This window comes from Sciurus vulgaris (genome assembly GCF_902686455.1).
Source record: "Sciurus vulgaris genome assembly, chromosome: 17".
Lineage (NCBI taxonomy): Eukaryota > Metazoa > Chordata > Mammalia > Rodentia > Sciuridae > Sciurus > Sciurus vulgaris.
Window position 1 is genome coordinate 48,629,219 of NC_136478.1, and position 15,602 is coordinate 48,644,820.

The following is a 15,602-nucleotide window of genomic DNA, read 5'->3' on the forward strand; positions in this document are numbered from 1 at the left end:
GACCTCTACAAAGAAAACTACAGAGCACTGAAGAAAGACATTGAAGAAGACACCAGAATGCAGAAAGACCTCCCATGTTCATGGATAGGCAGAATTAATATTGTTGAAATGGACATTCTACCAAAAACAACATACAGAGACAATGCAATGCCCATCAAAACACCCATGACATTTTTCACAAAACTGGAAAAAATAGTCCTAAAATTTGCTTGGAGGAATAAAAGACCCAGAATAGCCAAAGTAATTCTAAGCCAAAACAACAATGCTTATCTTTTATCTGACTTTAAATTGTGCTACAGAACTAAGTGGCAAAAACTGCGTGGTACTGACGTAAAAACAGACTCAGACCAATGGAACCAAATACATGAACAGACAAACCTACGTGGAAACAATCATCTGATCCTTGAAGAAGTTGCCAAAAACATATCCTGTAGAAAAAACAGCCTTCTAACAAATGGTACTGGGGAAATTGGATATGCATATGTAGAAGGATGACATTAAATCCCTATCTCTTACCCTGCAGACAGGCCAACACAAAAGGGATCAAAGACCTAGGAATGAGACCAGAAGCTATGCAACTCCTAGAAGAAAATGTAGGATCAACACTCCAGCTTTTAGATGCATGCAATGACTTTCTCAATAGGACCCCTAAAACTCAGGGAATAATGACAAGATTAATAGATCGGATAGAATTGAATTAAAAAGCTTCTGAACAGCAAGGGAAACAATTGAGAATGTAAAGAGAAAACCTACATAATGGGAGAAAATCTTTGCTATCTACTCTTCTGATAAAAGATTAGTATCTAGAATATATATAAAAAAAAAACTCAAAAAATTTAACACCATCCAAAAATCACACCATCAAATAAATGAGCAAAAGAACTAAACAGACACTTCTCAAAAGAAGAAATACAAATGGTCAAAAATGTGTGAAAAAATGTTCAGCATCTTTAGCAATTAAGGAAATGAAAATCAAAACTACACCGTGTATATACACAGTGGAATTTTACTTAGCCATAAAGAAAAATGAATGTTTGTTGGTAAATGGATGGAACTGGAGAACATCATGCTAAGTGAGATAAGCCAGACTCAGAAAGTCAAGGGTCATAAGTTTTCTCTTATATGTGGAAACTGAAGAGAAAAATAGGGGAACAAAAGGTGGCGAGGGGGTCTCATGAAAATGAAAGGGAGTCAGTAGAGGAGAGGAGAGGGACCAGGGCAAGGCAGGAGGGGAGGGAAAGGGAGATACTGGGGAATGAAAGTGACCAAATTATACTCTTCTATACATATATGTAACAATAAATCCTACAGTGAAAAGGAGAAAAAGAAAGAATTCCCTGTTCCTTATAGAATCCCCCCATTAAGTGGTAAAAGAGGCTCCCTCTGTCACCATTTCCCACAGTCTGTAAAGGCAACTAATAGGTAGGAATGGGGACTTCAAGGCAAGAGGCTGTCAAAAGAAAAAATGATTAGGTAGCAAAAAACACAGTGTCTGTGTTCATGGAGTGAGAGCGTGCACTTCTAGAATGGCCACTTTCAGGGGCTAGGGAAGAGCTGGCATTGGAGATGCCGTCCAAGGTACTCACTGTCAGACCATCAGACACCCCATGTGGGGATGACAGCCAGGTGCCAGGTGCCAAGCAACAGCCAAGGCTGAGGAAGCCGGGAGCCCTGGCCAGCCTTGGTGTGGCACCTCTCAGGCTGATCCCTGGTCTACCGCCTGTGTGCACAGCGGGGTTTTACAGAGTCGGGGGAGGGCTGGCCAGGACCAGGCAGTGATGGCCGCTGTGCGCCTAGGTGCTCTTAGGATGTGGCCACCATGGCCAAGCCCCGAGCAGCTCAGCCTCCACAGCCGCACAGCCTGCCCACGCTCCCCGCAGGGGCTGCTTTGGTCATGGGGGCAGGCAGGCCCACCAGGGAGGTCTCTGCTGACCTCAGAGCAATCCTTTGTTTGTCCTGTGAAAAGCACACAGCAAGGAGGGCCAGGTTCCTGAGAATCTCGCTCCCTGTGCCCTTGTCACACCAGGAGCCGTTGAAAGGACTGCCTGACTGGAGAGCCGGACTCTGCAGCCTGCACTTGTTCCAGGTCCAGATGACCCTCCGTGGGAGACGCTGTCGGAAGAGTTCACTCTGGGGTGGTGAGAGAGTGAGATGATGATGTCGCAGGTGGGACTCGGTCCACCCTCCATGAAGAGCACGGTGTCGCCAGCTTCCGTTAAAGAGTGTTAACAGTCAGCACCTCGCTGAGCCAGGGCTTAAAACACCAGCCACTCTTAACCACCTGGGAAACCTGAAGAATCAACAGCAAAACACAAGCCAGGGTGCTTTCTGAGCAGGTGGGAATCTACTTGCTAGAAAGTGACTCTGGCCGAGGGACTCAGGGCAGAGGGTAGGTCGCCACTTGGTGATCATGGCGCTGTCCCCAACCCCAGGGAAGCCCTGGGTCTGAGCCCAGCCCTGGGTCTGGCAGCACCGGCTGGGATTCGCATCTGGACCGGGCTGGGCCTGTGCTGTGGGGACGGGCACCAGGCATACCTGCTCACCAAGCACTTGCTGAGACTGGTGCCAGAGCCCGATCCAGCTCTGCAGTGGGCCACCACCCAGGGAGCTCAACAACTTGTTCCAGGGCAAGTGGATCCTTCCAGGGCTGCATCTCCCAGCTTCTGAAGTTTCTGGTTACAAGCTTTCTAGAAGAAAACTATCAGGTTATAAAAATGGGCAACTGGCTGTTTTCTCCTGAGGAGAGCTGCGTGCTGATCAACCTGGTCATCTTCTGACAGGCAGCGATGACAAACCCTGTGCAAGAAAATGCTTGAATGGGGTCGTGACCACAGGGACCATCTCTAACTTGCTTCTGTTTTTCCCAGGCCTAAGCGTGAAATGAGCGGTAGCCAGGCTGAGAGAGTTAGAGGGGAGAGGCCTGTCTGGTCAGGGGCTTCATGGAAGTCTCTTCTGGAAGGACCAGGTCTCACAAGACTGAGCATCACGAAGAGCAGAGGCCCGGCTTTGAGGCCCGCCCCAGGCAGCCCCCGCCCCAGGTGAGCCTGCACCAGCACCCCAGGTGAGAACTGGTTTGGGGTCACAGTCATCACCCCTTAGGGTTGGGCAGACCCTGCACCCGGAGCAGGAAGGGGTGGTACCTCCTGGCAAGTCAACCCAGGATTCTCCTGCTGAGAGGGACCCACGTGGGAGCCCAGGTCTGCAGGAATCTGCCAACTCAGGGTCACGCCATGGTCACACGGGGTGACTTGTCTTGAACACACACTCACGACTTGCCAGCAAACCAGTCTCCTGACCTGACATGCTGCTTGCCTTGAAGGGATGCAGGGAGAGCCCCGGGCAGGAGCACAGGCCGTGCGACGTGCGTGGCCCAGCTCACAGCCAGTGAGGGACCCCAGGTCTGCATTTGCCCAGCACCAAGGCCGTCCCTTCACAGGAGAAAAGTGGGTGTGGCCCATGAATAGAGAGAAGCCACGGGCATCTTGCTTCTGGGAGTCCTCAACTGCCACTGGCTTGTGGCGGCCCACAGTGTTTACGAGGACATGGCCCCATAAACCCAGATGGCCTGCTTTCTTGATAAACCCAGAAGATCTGGCCCCATGAGCCAGGATCCCCTCTGGGCCTTGGGTGAAGCTGCTCCTTAGGGCCGGCCACCCTGGGCTCCCCTAGTCCCCACAGGCTGTGGGTTTGCAGAGCTCCAGACAGCTGGAGGAAGCGTGTGCTCCCCAACCCACTCACAGCTGAGGGTCAGTGGAGTCGTCTGTGGTTGCAACACCTCCAGACTGCGGGCCGGGTCACGATGGGGATGGCTGACAGTCAGCCGCAGGGTAACAGGCTTGCCACCAGAGAGGACATGTACATACGCCCGGGGGATCCGGGCTCCTACCTATCTGATCCACCTCTAATTGCTGCCAATTGGTGTCCCTCCCCCAGGCTTTCTTGGTAACAGATGCTGATCTCATTTTCCCACCTGGTGTGACCCTGCATTCCAAATGCCCCACTACAGGGGTCACTGATTTCCTGGGACAAGAATTTTGGGTTTTTGGTAGTAAAACAACTCTTTTCCTTCCCCCAAGCCAGCTGCTTTTATTTAAAATGGTGCAGGTACATTGAAACCCTCAGAAACCACAGTCACCACATCATTTCAGTGACAAAGTCAGAACTGTGCAGTTGGGAGGGAGGCTTCCCATGTGGTCTGTGACTGGACCCTGCCCTGCTGGCCTTCTAACTCACACTGCACATGCCACAGACCTGAGAGCTGAGGATGGGTTTAAATCCCATGCTGCGCCCTCTGACCTCTGACACAACAGTCAGGGCATCCTAGGGTGAGTCAGCCCCTGGGTGCTGCCCTAACGTCGGAGCTGGATCAGCACCTGAGGAGTGGCCCCTTCCAGAGAAGGAGGCCCAGGCTAGAGGCAGATGCAGGGCGGCCCCATGTCAGGCAGGGGACCTGATTCCTACTCACTGCCCTTGTCTGCTCCCAGGAAGCAGGGCCATCAGGTGAGGAGCAGCAGGGAGATGTGTCAAGGAGAGGAAGCACCTGCCCTTGGACTCCAGGTCCCCAGGGCCTGGCTCGCAACATCAGACACAGCACCTCAGAGCACTTCACGCAGCACGTGGGACCTTGAACACCTGATCCGTTTCTGTGGCTGGGGACACAGCGTCCACTCATTGCTCTCTAAGCATTGAAAGCATCAGAGGCAACACAGCAGAACAGAGGGAAACCGAGGGACCAAAGAACCAAGGCCCTGGCCCTCTCTGCCCTGTGGTCCATCTGTGTCCAAGGGGCTCTTGTCCACAGCCAGCTCTGGCACCTGCCAGGGACCCTGCCACAGCGGGATGATAGTCCTCCCTCTTGGACAAAGGATGGGGGTGAGCCGTGGGCTCAGGAGACAGCTCATGTCGGGGGCTCCTGAGAGCTCCTCCTGAACGTCACTGTGTGACCTGGAGGGGACTTAAAACACACCTACTGCATTCATGGGACAACCCACTGAGCATCTTAGAACACATAGGCATCGGCCCTGTGGACAATGGTCTTCACCGGCCCCCCTAGGCCAACCCAGCTTCCACCACCCGGGCAGAGGTGTGTTTTCCTCTGTGTCTCTGCTCTAGGTTTTGTCGTTGATCGCAAGTGAAATGAGGCCAAGCCCGATTCGTAAGATCGAAAGTCGTACACCAGCAACTACGTGAAGTCACTAGCTGCATCGATGACTGACTTGCTGCTATCTCACTTCCAAGGAGCACATGAGCATCATAAGATGTAGTTAGAGCTTCAGAGGTGCCTGTGCATGACACAAAGTAGGAGCTGGGAGGACCCTGATATCTTGGGCCCCTGGTTGGTCATATGATGGAAATTAAAATTTTTCTTTAGTATGCGTGTTTTTTTTTTTTTTTAATAGTGTTATAATACATTTTTAGCCAGGGGAATACAATAACTACTTTGAAAGCTCAGGGTGCTGCTGAGGTTGGTCCATTGGCTCGACTCTGGGGGAGGTGGCACAGGCTCACATGGAGGCACCCAGGGTGTTTGCTGGTAAAGCCACACACATCTTCGCTGCATGGGTCACTCTGAGCAGGCAGGAGACATCCTCTAACAGGCTAAGAGAGTGGCTTCTCCACTACATTTCCCTGTGGGCTGTCTTGACGGCTGTCCTGAACCCCAGGCGAGCTCCATCCGAGGAGCCTGGGAGAGTCCGGGTCTCCCTGGAGGCCTGGGCTGCACTGCTGCTCAGCCATCTCCCTGGTGCTGGGCTTTCCCAGCATGGCCAGCTCTGCGCTGGGTCCCTGCAGAGCAATTCGAAACAGAAAAATGCCTTTGATGTCCAGTTGGCAGCCAGCACAGGGAAGACAGGATGGGGTTTAGAGGAGGGACACAGGCTGCCTGCATGTGGCCGTCCCAGGCTCCCCTCGAGGAGATCCAACCCAACCCTGGGGTTAAGCTTCCATGGCTGCTGTGGAAAAGCTCCACAGACTGGGTGTTCAAGACGGCCCAAGCTGCTCACTGTCCTGGAGGCCCAAAGCTGGAGACTGTGGAACCGCCAGGGCTGGCTCTGGGGGCTCAGGCCAGCTGTGCCCAACCGAGATCCACTGGTACTGGCTGCCAATGGTCCTTGTTGCTCTGTTGCTGTGGGGGCTGCAAGCTGCATGCTGTGTAAGTCATCACGTGGTGTCCCTGAGCACCCCTGGGTCTTTCCATGACCCACATCTAAGGGCCAGTCATATCTAATTAGGAACCTCCACTCCAGCATGACCTCATCTGAGTTAATTACATTTGCAGTAAGCCTCAGGAAGCATCATACCCCGAGGCCCCCAGGGCTGGGACTCCGTCTGGCTCACTGCTCCTCGCACCTGGAAGCCCTCTGCAGCCCAGCACCGCCGAATCTTGATCCTCCTCTGAGAGTCACAGTCAGGGTCCTGGCTCATGCTGCATCAGCCCCTCAGGATGACCCCCTGCAAGCCCCAGCTTTCATGGTTTAGGGGAGGTTAATGCTGCAGCCATGGTTTCATTAAGGGCTGATGGGCTGTGTCATGACATCATCAGTTCAGGGAGCCTAATAAAAGGGAGAGCTTAACACAGCACAGAGGGCAGCCCAGCACCTTCCTGAAACTGCATGGTGCAGAACACTGGACGACACAGGCTGCTGAGAGCTGTCCTCTGTGCCCGGGAGGCTCCACTCAGGATCCGCTGCCTGCCTCCATGGCGTGCTCAGCTGGCCACTGCCCCAGGGTGGAATCTGGCCTGTTCCCTGGCTGGGCGGCTCCAGCTGGCTACTTCCCACCCTGTGCCAGAGCCAAGGGCTTCTCTAGAAGTCAGCACTAGAATCTTCTGCATCCTCTTGGCCTGGGGGCCGGGTTGCAACCGACTCTCCTGGGAGCCGGTGTCCCCATGCATCCTGCCTCGGCCAGTGGATGGAGACTCCAACACAGAAGCCAGAGAGGTCGCAAGGTTTGGAATGAAGCACAGTCTCAAATGCAGGATGGAGAGGCTTCTTGGATTCATCCCAGGCTCTCATTTTCCTAAAGTTGCCGATGAACAGAAATCTTGCAGCAGTGTCTGAGTCCACTTCTCTGTACTTAGTTTGAAAGTCTGCTTTCCTGGAGGCAGGAAGGTGTGGCAGTCATTCTGGGCACTGGCATCGGAGGAGCGCTGGTGAGCAGGGGCATGTTGCATTGAGGCAGGGCTGGCCTGGGGCACAGGAGGTCCTGAGCCTTTGTCCTTCCCTGAGGCAATCCTGCTCCAGAGGTGGCCCTGATGCTGGCCAGAGCACAGAGAGGGCAGTCTGTGGTGAGCAGGAACCCCTGGGCTGCCCATGGCTCTCATCCCTGGGGAGCAGGCGGGGCTGTGGATCGGAGCTTGGCTGCCACTCCACTCTGAGGCACAGGTGACGCTGCCCTGGGGCTGGCCTAGGTGTGGCTGGTTTTGCTTCCTGATGGTGGGGGCCAGGCAGGAGAGAGATGGATCTGGGGTAGGGATGCAGAGGCGGTGGATGTGTGGCAGGCCCACCCTGCCTTCTCCAGATCTGTGGAAGGAGGAGCCTGGACAGTGAGCAGCATGTGTTGGGAGATCCAAGGCCAAGTCCAGCCCTGTGATGAAGGGGGGAGGCTGGAGTACCCCAACACCCCCCACTTGTGCTTCAAACCAGCCCTGGACGGGAATCGGTGGACACACAGCCAGGCCCTGCTCAGGCTCTCTTGCTCCAGGCGCCCAGAGTGCAGTGATCCCTGAGGAGCCAGTGGGAACAGATCTGCCAGGTAAATGGATCCCACATCGGCGGTTGGTCTGTGGTCACAAACCCCACGGGGCCTTCTCCACAGATGCTCCCTCATGTCCAGACGCCTGGGCTCACAGGTCTGGAAACTTCATGAAAAATCAACAGGGGAGCCATCGTCACTGTCCCTACAACTCAATTCAGAATGGAGCTCACATCTGACATGTCCAGTGTGCCCTCCTATGACCTCTATATATACCAGCTAGGTATGTCCTCCCCAACTCCATTGGCTGAGGACTGCCACGCCCCCATTCAGCAGATGAGGAAACTGAGGCACAGAGCAGCCAGGGAATCCACTCAGTTGCACAGTTGTAACTGCAGCCCGGTGGCCTGGCTTCAGGTCTGGGATTTGGACCACTGTGCCCTGGTTCTGATTTGGCTTAACAGGCTGGTCATGGCCACACTGTCAAATATGGTGGTCCCTAGCCCCTCAGGGACACTTAAATTTAAATAATTTAAAAGTCAATGAATAAAATTTGGTTCTTCTCTACACTAGCTACGTTTCAAGGGTGTCACCTGTGCCCAGCAGCACAGTAGAGTGTGCCAGATGTATGGTGACAGAAGGCTGCCAGGTGGTGGGCTCCCCTGCTGGGGACAGGTGGCGGGGAAGGCACTACGGGTCTCCCAGGCCATCCCCATGGAACTGTGCTCTCTTTGAGACTTAAGGTCCTGCCTCATCTCTGCCCTCTCTGGGCCTCTTTCCAGGCAGTGACTCACAAAAGGCCATCGCGTGGCATCAGGAAGGGGCTCTGCTCCCTCCACCCCTTCTCAGATCTTCCGGGAGATGGACAAGTACACTTTGCACTTTTCTGTCAGCAAACGGACACTGAGCTCCTACTTTGGGGCTTTTCTATGCCATGGGGACAGAGTGGGGAGCAAGAATCTTGAGGCCCCTGGTAAGAGAGAGAGTACAGATGGACATGCGGTGGTGCAGTAAAGTAGAAGCAGATACATAGAGATGGCATGGAACACCTGGGCCATGCCATTGCTACAAGACAACACCAGCAATAGGATGGCATCCCCAAGGTGGTGGCACATGGGCAGGGGCCCCTGGTGGGAAGGGGAAGCCTCTGGAGTTACCATGGGAAGAACGAGTGAGTGACCCAGTCAGCCAACTTGGAAACTCCGCGGAGCCAGAGAGAAGCTAGGCTGGAAGAGGAGGAAGGAAAGGGGGTGGCCCAGCGCCAGGGTGGCCCGGGGCCTGTGCCCACCTCACGACACACCAGCCAAGACCCAGGGCCTTCTGAGTGTGTCGAGGCCACCAGCTGGCTCTGCCCTGAGAGCACATGGGACCATGGGTTCTCCTAGAACTTTCCATCTTCACCTTTCTATAGTCCTGCAGTGTGAAGGCGTCCACATCTTACATAGACCCAGAGCTGACCAGCCTTGAGGGCGGTTCCTTGCACAGGAAGCCATGGACTGTGAGCTTTGGAGGATGCTCAGAGGGCTTCTGGGCCCCTGGGTGGTTTATGGAGATGGGGGACGTGGGCAGACTTACTGGCAAATCCTAAAAGTCGTCCAACATGGAGGATTTATGTTGAATAAATGAGCAGGATAGAGTGCGTAGTCAGCGACGGAGTGACGAGTTTTTCTAGGTCATTTTCACATAACCTTGTTTATATAACCGTCACTGGGTGTCAGGAATCATCCTGAGCCCCTCTCAAAAATCAACTTGCTTAGTATAAGCACCAGGTCATGCCAACTTCACGCACAAATTGTGAAGCCAGAGAGACTTGGATCTGAATCCTTTCCTGCCTCTCTCTCTACATGGCCAAGGCACAGTCACTCAATCTCTTCAAACTTAATTTTTTACCTCTGTAAAATGGGGACATTACCACGGACTTGCTGGAAATGAAGAGATGTCTCGGTTTGACTCTACGTGATTACGTCGACCTGTTGTGTTTTGCTTTACAAGTTTCATATGATCTAAACTTGCACACATAAGGCTTAGAGTAATGTCCAGTACTTGGAAAGCACTCAATAAATAATAGCTTTTTAAAAATCTCCAAATTTTCTCGTTTAAGAGGAGCTGAGAAACACAGGGTCCTTCCTGCTTAGAAGACCCTGCTTTCCCTCTCCGTTGTCTATAAGTTCTTTGCTCCCTCCATCCAGAACATTCTTTAGCAGGCCTTGTTAAAGTAACTGAAAGACTTTTGTTGAGTTCCAGCCTTTGAACAGAAATAAAATTTCGGTGACAATTTTAAAGTCACCTTAAAGCTGGTGAGAAACGGCTTCCCAGACAGTGCAGCTCAGGGGCAGTTGAAGTGATGAATCTGGGAACAGAGAGCTGGAGACAGGACTCCTGGAGATGCGAATTCCTCTGCCATATGTTGCCCCAGCATGGTGGGGGGCTCCCCATCCCAGCCTTTGACAAATGCTCAGCTCCGGAGCAGCAAGCCACAGGAGGGGATCGCAGGGGCTAACTATGTCAGATGATATTGCCATCATCGTCCTGGTCCCCCGCTGCCTGCGGGGAGCGCAGCCCTGTGGAAACACCCTGTGCCTTGGGGTCCCAGCCTCGGGTCTGTGCCCATTGGGCCATGGAGGGGGCACATGTGTGCGTATTGTTGATCCTACCCCAGTGGAGAGCTGGACCGCCTTCTGTGGTGCCCTGCTCCCCTCCCAAGGGCGAACGCTGGGGGTGTTCCCAGAGGGTGTCCCAGGGCCTGAAACCACTGGGCAGGAATGCAGCCCATTCCTGCAGAGCTCAGGGCAGCTCTGCCATGCCAGCCACACCCAGGAGCGAGGGCTGTGTCCTGTGGCGTCTGCACTGTGTGAGTCCCCGTCCTCCTGGGCACTTTGTTGAGGAGTGTGAAGGAGCATGGCAAGGGCCTGGGTTTCTGCTCCCAGGTCCAGTTTGCAGGCCTGGTCACTGTGGCCATTTCACTGCCTTCTGATGTGGTAACAGGCAAACACTGGGGCAGTGACCAGGTCAGCACACGTCAATCATTCTGAAGGCTGGTGCAGGGCAGTCTGCACACCAGGCCCCACTGCCCTGGGCCCTCCACTGGCTTCAGGTGTCCATCCTCCTCATACCCACAGAGCACCTCATGGGGTCGCAACCCTGGGCTGCTTTATAAATGACCGGCATCATCAGGAAAGGAATTTGCCAGAAGAGAGAGGCACACTGACTGGAGACTCAGCACAGAACGTGGGCTGCCCAGGTCAAGAGCTCGGTGTTTGGGATCTCCCTCTGAATTCTGCTCACACACGCTCCTTGTGATCGCAGAGGGCACCTGGGTGTGCGAGTGCGCTGGCCAGCAGGTCTTGAGCAGCAGAGGCTGCATGGCCTGTTGGATCGGGGAGAGAGTCTCGCTTCCCAGGATGTGACTCAAGGTCCTCAGCAGCCTGTGTCCCCCAGGGCCCTCCACCTCCCGTGGGAAGGGACTGGCCTCTTCACTTGCACCAGGACAGTCACATCCTCTCAGGTGGCCTGTGGCCTTCTTACCACCTTTCCCAGTGGGTGAGGACGGTTGGAGCAGACGTGTGTGGGTGCCAAGTGGGAGGCCAGACTCAGGGCTCTGGATGGCCTGGCTGGGCTGGGGAAGGCCCCAGAGCTGGCCCTGGTGTTTCCAGGAGGCTATCTGTGGGCTGATGAGCGCTTCTGTGTGCTCTGGGGAAGGAGGGTCGCCCTCACCAGCGCGGCGCCGTCCTGTCTTCTGAGGGCTGAACGGAGAGAAAAGGCTGAGGAAGGACCAGTCCACGGTCCACTCCTCTGGAGCTGGGATGCCCATCTCCTGTCCTTGGCAGTTGGAGTTCCTGACTTTGGCCCTGGGCTCCTGCACTTGGCCAGCACCTCTCCCCACCTTGCCCAGCTCTCAGGCCTGAGCCACAGTCTGGGTGCCCCCACTTACCCGTCTCGGGCTCCACTCCGACTGAGCCACACCCGGCCTTCCTGGTCTCTGGCTTCCTGACTGCAGGCCGTGGCCGCTCCTGGCTGCCACCGCTGCGGGAGCCCATTTCTAGACAGTGTCCTTTGCAGAGCTCTCTGTGCACTTGGGGCTTCCGTTTCACTGGAGAGCTCCGATCAGAGCCACGGCTGAGCAGGCAGGGTGACTTTGGAGAGGAGCCTGGCTCCAGGCTCCTGCAGATCCATCTGCCCTGAAGGCTGTGCAGAGAGGAATCGAAGGCACCACCACCAGAGCTTAGCCCCGACTGACACGGCCTGAGGGCTCCTGCAAACCAGGATGATCACGGGCAGCTCCTGGAGTCCCACCCTCAACTGTGCCCTGGACAACACTGTGTGATGGAAGGACGAGGAGCCCTGCGTGCTTCTTGGGCTGGACATGCCTGGGCGAGTGCTGGCGTGACCACAGACCCATGAGGCCCACCCTGCTCCTGCCCCACTTCCCACTACACCGGCCCCCAGGCCCCAGCCCCACCATCCCTGCCACGGAGGAGAGAGCAGGTGTACAGGTGGCCATGCCACTGCCCACGTCACTCGGTGGGTGAGTGGAGTCGCAGTGCCATCCTAGCAGCCTGTCCCCTGAGCCTGAGTGACACCTGCTTCTCCGTGCGTCTGCAGGTAGGCTACATGGGCACTGGCAGCTTGCTGCTCACCCCTCGTCCACACTGCCTCACAGCTCAGCACCAAAATCCAGATGGCACTGTGGAGGTGGAGCAGAAATGCTCCAGGCTTGGCCTCCCCGGCTTCCAGGTTCCTGCTTGTTACCTGGGCCCTGGGTCTTCACGGGTGCCCAGTCCAACCTCTGGGGTCAGCTTCAGGTGTGCCACTTCCTCCTGCCATGCTGGCATGTAGTGATTCAGGCGCATCTTAATGCAGGTGATGTTAATCTTAGCTGTCAACTTACTGCATCCAGAGATGCCCAGGAAACTGGCAAAGCATAGATCTGGAGGGTTTTTCCAGAGATGATGGGCATGTGGGTCAGGCACCCTGAATATGGCAGCACTGCCCAATGGGATAGGCCCAGATGGAAAACCAGTGACCAAAGGGGAAGCCGTCCTGCTCTGTGCAAGCTGCGGTCTCTCTCAGCAGGTGTATCTGTTGCTGCTGCCATTGCTTGTGGATGTCATGCTCCAGATTCTAGGGTCGCCCAGCATGGACTCACGCCAGCAACTCTGCAGGAGCTTCCAGGCCCTCAGCCTCAGCCGGGGCTGCGCCACTGCTTCCCTTCATCACTCCAGCTCCGCAGCCTGCAGGAGGCCACCACGGGGCTGTCCAGCCTCTGTGGTGTGCGCCAGCCCACCATCCCACAGCCGTGGATGCTCTGTCGGTCTGTTGCTCTAGAGAGCCTGACTCACACCTGGCACCGCCAGTGTGGTAATGAGGCCAGGTCGAGGGCCAGTGCCCAGCTCCACCTGAACTTGAGGGTGCTCTAGATCTCAGAGTACATTTGAGTGACAGGGACACCACAGAACCGCTGGCTAGGTGTGAGAACTGGATGTGGTGGCACCTGCCTGGGAGCTCCCTCTGTATGGCTGGGTGCACCTCCTGCCATGCCCTGTCCCCACCCCAGCCTGCGATGTAGCAACCTAGGTCCACCTCAAGGACCCCAGCAGCCCCATGTGTTTCTGTCTCCTCGCTGCCCAAAGTGGACCGTGCTGCATTATGAGTGCCCCTCAGGGACACCCGTGGGTCTTGGTGCTGCACATGCTGCTCCTGTGACAGTCTCTGGACCTCGCTTGCGGACAGGAGAGGCCCCCTGAGGCTTCTCCTTCCCCACAGCATCGTTCAGTTCCCACAGTCTGAGCTCTGCACCCCACAGGACCCGGGCCGGACAGCAGGCAGCCGGCACTCTGCTTCCGGCAGGCAGTCTGGGCTCCCTCCCGGGATCACCCACCATCTGAATTGCCCTAGATTTGCTGCGGCCTGGCCCAAGCAGTCCTCCTGTGAGACCCAGTGTTCAGAAGGGGAATGTATGGGTTTGGAACTGCATTCCTGGGTCCCTCCTCCATCCCAGACCTATGCAGGGCCAGCTCCAGCCCCGGTCACCTGGCTCGTCCCAGGTCACAGAGCTTCGCGAGTGCCCATGCAGCCAGTGCCTGTGCCCCCCTCGTCCCCGCTCCCAGCAGAGCAGCCGTCTAAAGGAAGGTGCTGTGCCTCCTCGCAGCCTCGCTGGGTTGGCCGCAGGCTGTGCAGTGCCTGCAAACCAGGCCAACTGCACGGAAGCTGTTGAAGAGCCGGGAGCCCAGCTGCTCCCGGGAAAGGCGGGAGCCGGCGACACGGCCCAGGCAGCACGGGAACTTGCACTGAACAGAAACAGGACCTGAGTGTGTGTTTAGCACACTTGTGTGCACACTTGTGCACACAGGCAGATACACAGACTCTCCAAGGCAATGCCAGGTGGACTGCAGCAGCACAGGAGCCTGATGGCAGTGCCACCGTCCCGGGAGGATGGGGCAGGAGGGACACGCAGCCTTGCTTGGCAGATGTGCTCTCATCTTGGGCTTGGGGCAAGGTGGAGGCTTCCATTGATTTCAGAAGCTGAACTCAAGACCACCCCCTGCGCCTCGGGGTTCTGTCCGTGGCTGTCAGAAGAGCCACACGGTCTCACAAAAGCCCCCGCCAGTCTTGAGGCTCAAGGAGCAGCGGGGCCTCCCACCGTGCACCCCGTTTCTGCCCTGGCAGCCTCCCTGACGAGATTGCCCCGAGGCTCCCAGGCCAGGGAAGTGCCTCCTGCAGTCCGGCTTTGCTTGGCGGCCTCACTGCTAACCCTGGGTCAGGGCCTTAAAGAACCGAGTCATGACCACAGATGGCTCCCGGGACTGAATGCCCTGGCGGGCCTCATGTTCTCCTCTCTTCAGAGGCAGACTGAGATGGGACAATGGCTGGCATGGGGCTGAGGCTCCTGGAGAGCAGTCTAGCAGCCCAGCAGGCTTCAGTCCCCTGCACGGCCTCAGGGCTCAATGTTCCAGTGCCTCACCATGCTGTCACCTCGGGCGTCCCCCTAGAGTGGGCAGGGTCCCTTCCTGTTGCCTCTCAGCCTTCCAAATCTCTATGAAAGGGGACTGTTCTCAAAGATGGACAGGAGAGCCAGACGGGGAGGGTCTGTCCATCATCACCACGCTCCCAAAAGGCAGAGCTGGCTTTTGAACCCAGACTCCAAGGGCTGGCTTCTCCCTGCACCAGAAAGAACAAGTGACCCACAAACGTACCTGCTGGGGGTGACCCGCCTTCCCTGCCATGAGCTGGTGCTGAAAGCCATCCAGTTAGTGTCCCGAACTCAGTCCAGACCTACTTTGGAGCCAAGTCCAGCCACGTTAACATCTTAAAAGAGTGAGCCATTCCTCTCCTCCACCGGGGACCTCGAAAGAAGCTGGCAAGGGCCTCTCTGCAGCCGCCTCAGGCCTGTTTGGACCAGGAGGGGAGAACAGGGCTCCAAGAAGCCCAGTCTTCAGCCCCATTCCACCACACAGGGCCCCACCTTGGTCTCACTCTGCAGCTGCAGTGAGCACCAACTCAGAGCTTTGAGGCCAGCGCCCCCGAGCAGGCTGCGTGTCCCCCATTAGGAGGGGCGGGGCATCTGCCAGAAATTAAAAGCTGCCCAGAGCCAGTTCTTCGGAGAGCTGACAGCATGGCTCTGAGGGATGCAGCCTCTCCTGGTCCTCCTCCAGGGCTCTGCCTGCAGGTGTTTAAAGTTGTCGCGAAGCTTCATCCTTCCCCTTTGATGCAAGGCAGATGCCGTCAGGCGGGGGTGGGAAGTTTGCTTCAGTGCAGGACGTGGTAGAGTCAACTCCAAGTGGCCCAGACACCCGTGGGGTTTGTGGGCTCTTTTCTCTCCTAATCATTTGTCAGGATCACAGGACTGGATTTCCTCAACCTTCCCAAGTAGCCTTCACCACAGGGCCTGGCAGGTGCTCCAGCCCAGGAAA

The 15,602-nt window shown here is 56.0% G+C and overlaps 1 long non-coding RNA gene across 1 annotated transcript; it reads right to left on the minus strand.

Moving 5' to 3' along the window:
* Positions 1-1,097: 1,097 nt before the first annotated feature.
* Positions 1,098-2,673, minus strand: LOC306647796. The gene is made up of 3 exons (XR_013760167.1): positions 2,536-2,673; positions 1,298-2,290; positions 1,098-1,248 (listed from the first exon to the last, which is right to left on the minus strand). It is a non-coding gene; the product is annotated as an uncharacterized lncRNA (long non-coding RNA).
* Positions 2,674-15,602: the final 12,929 nt, after the last annotated feature.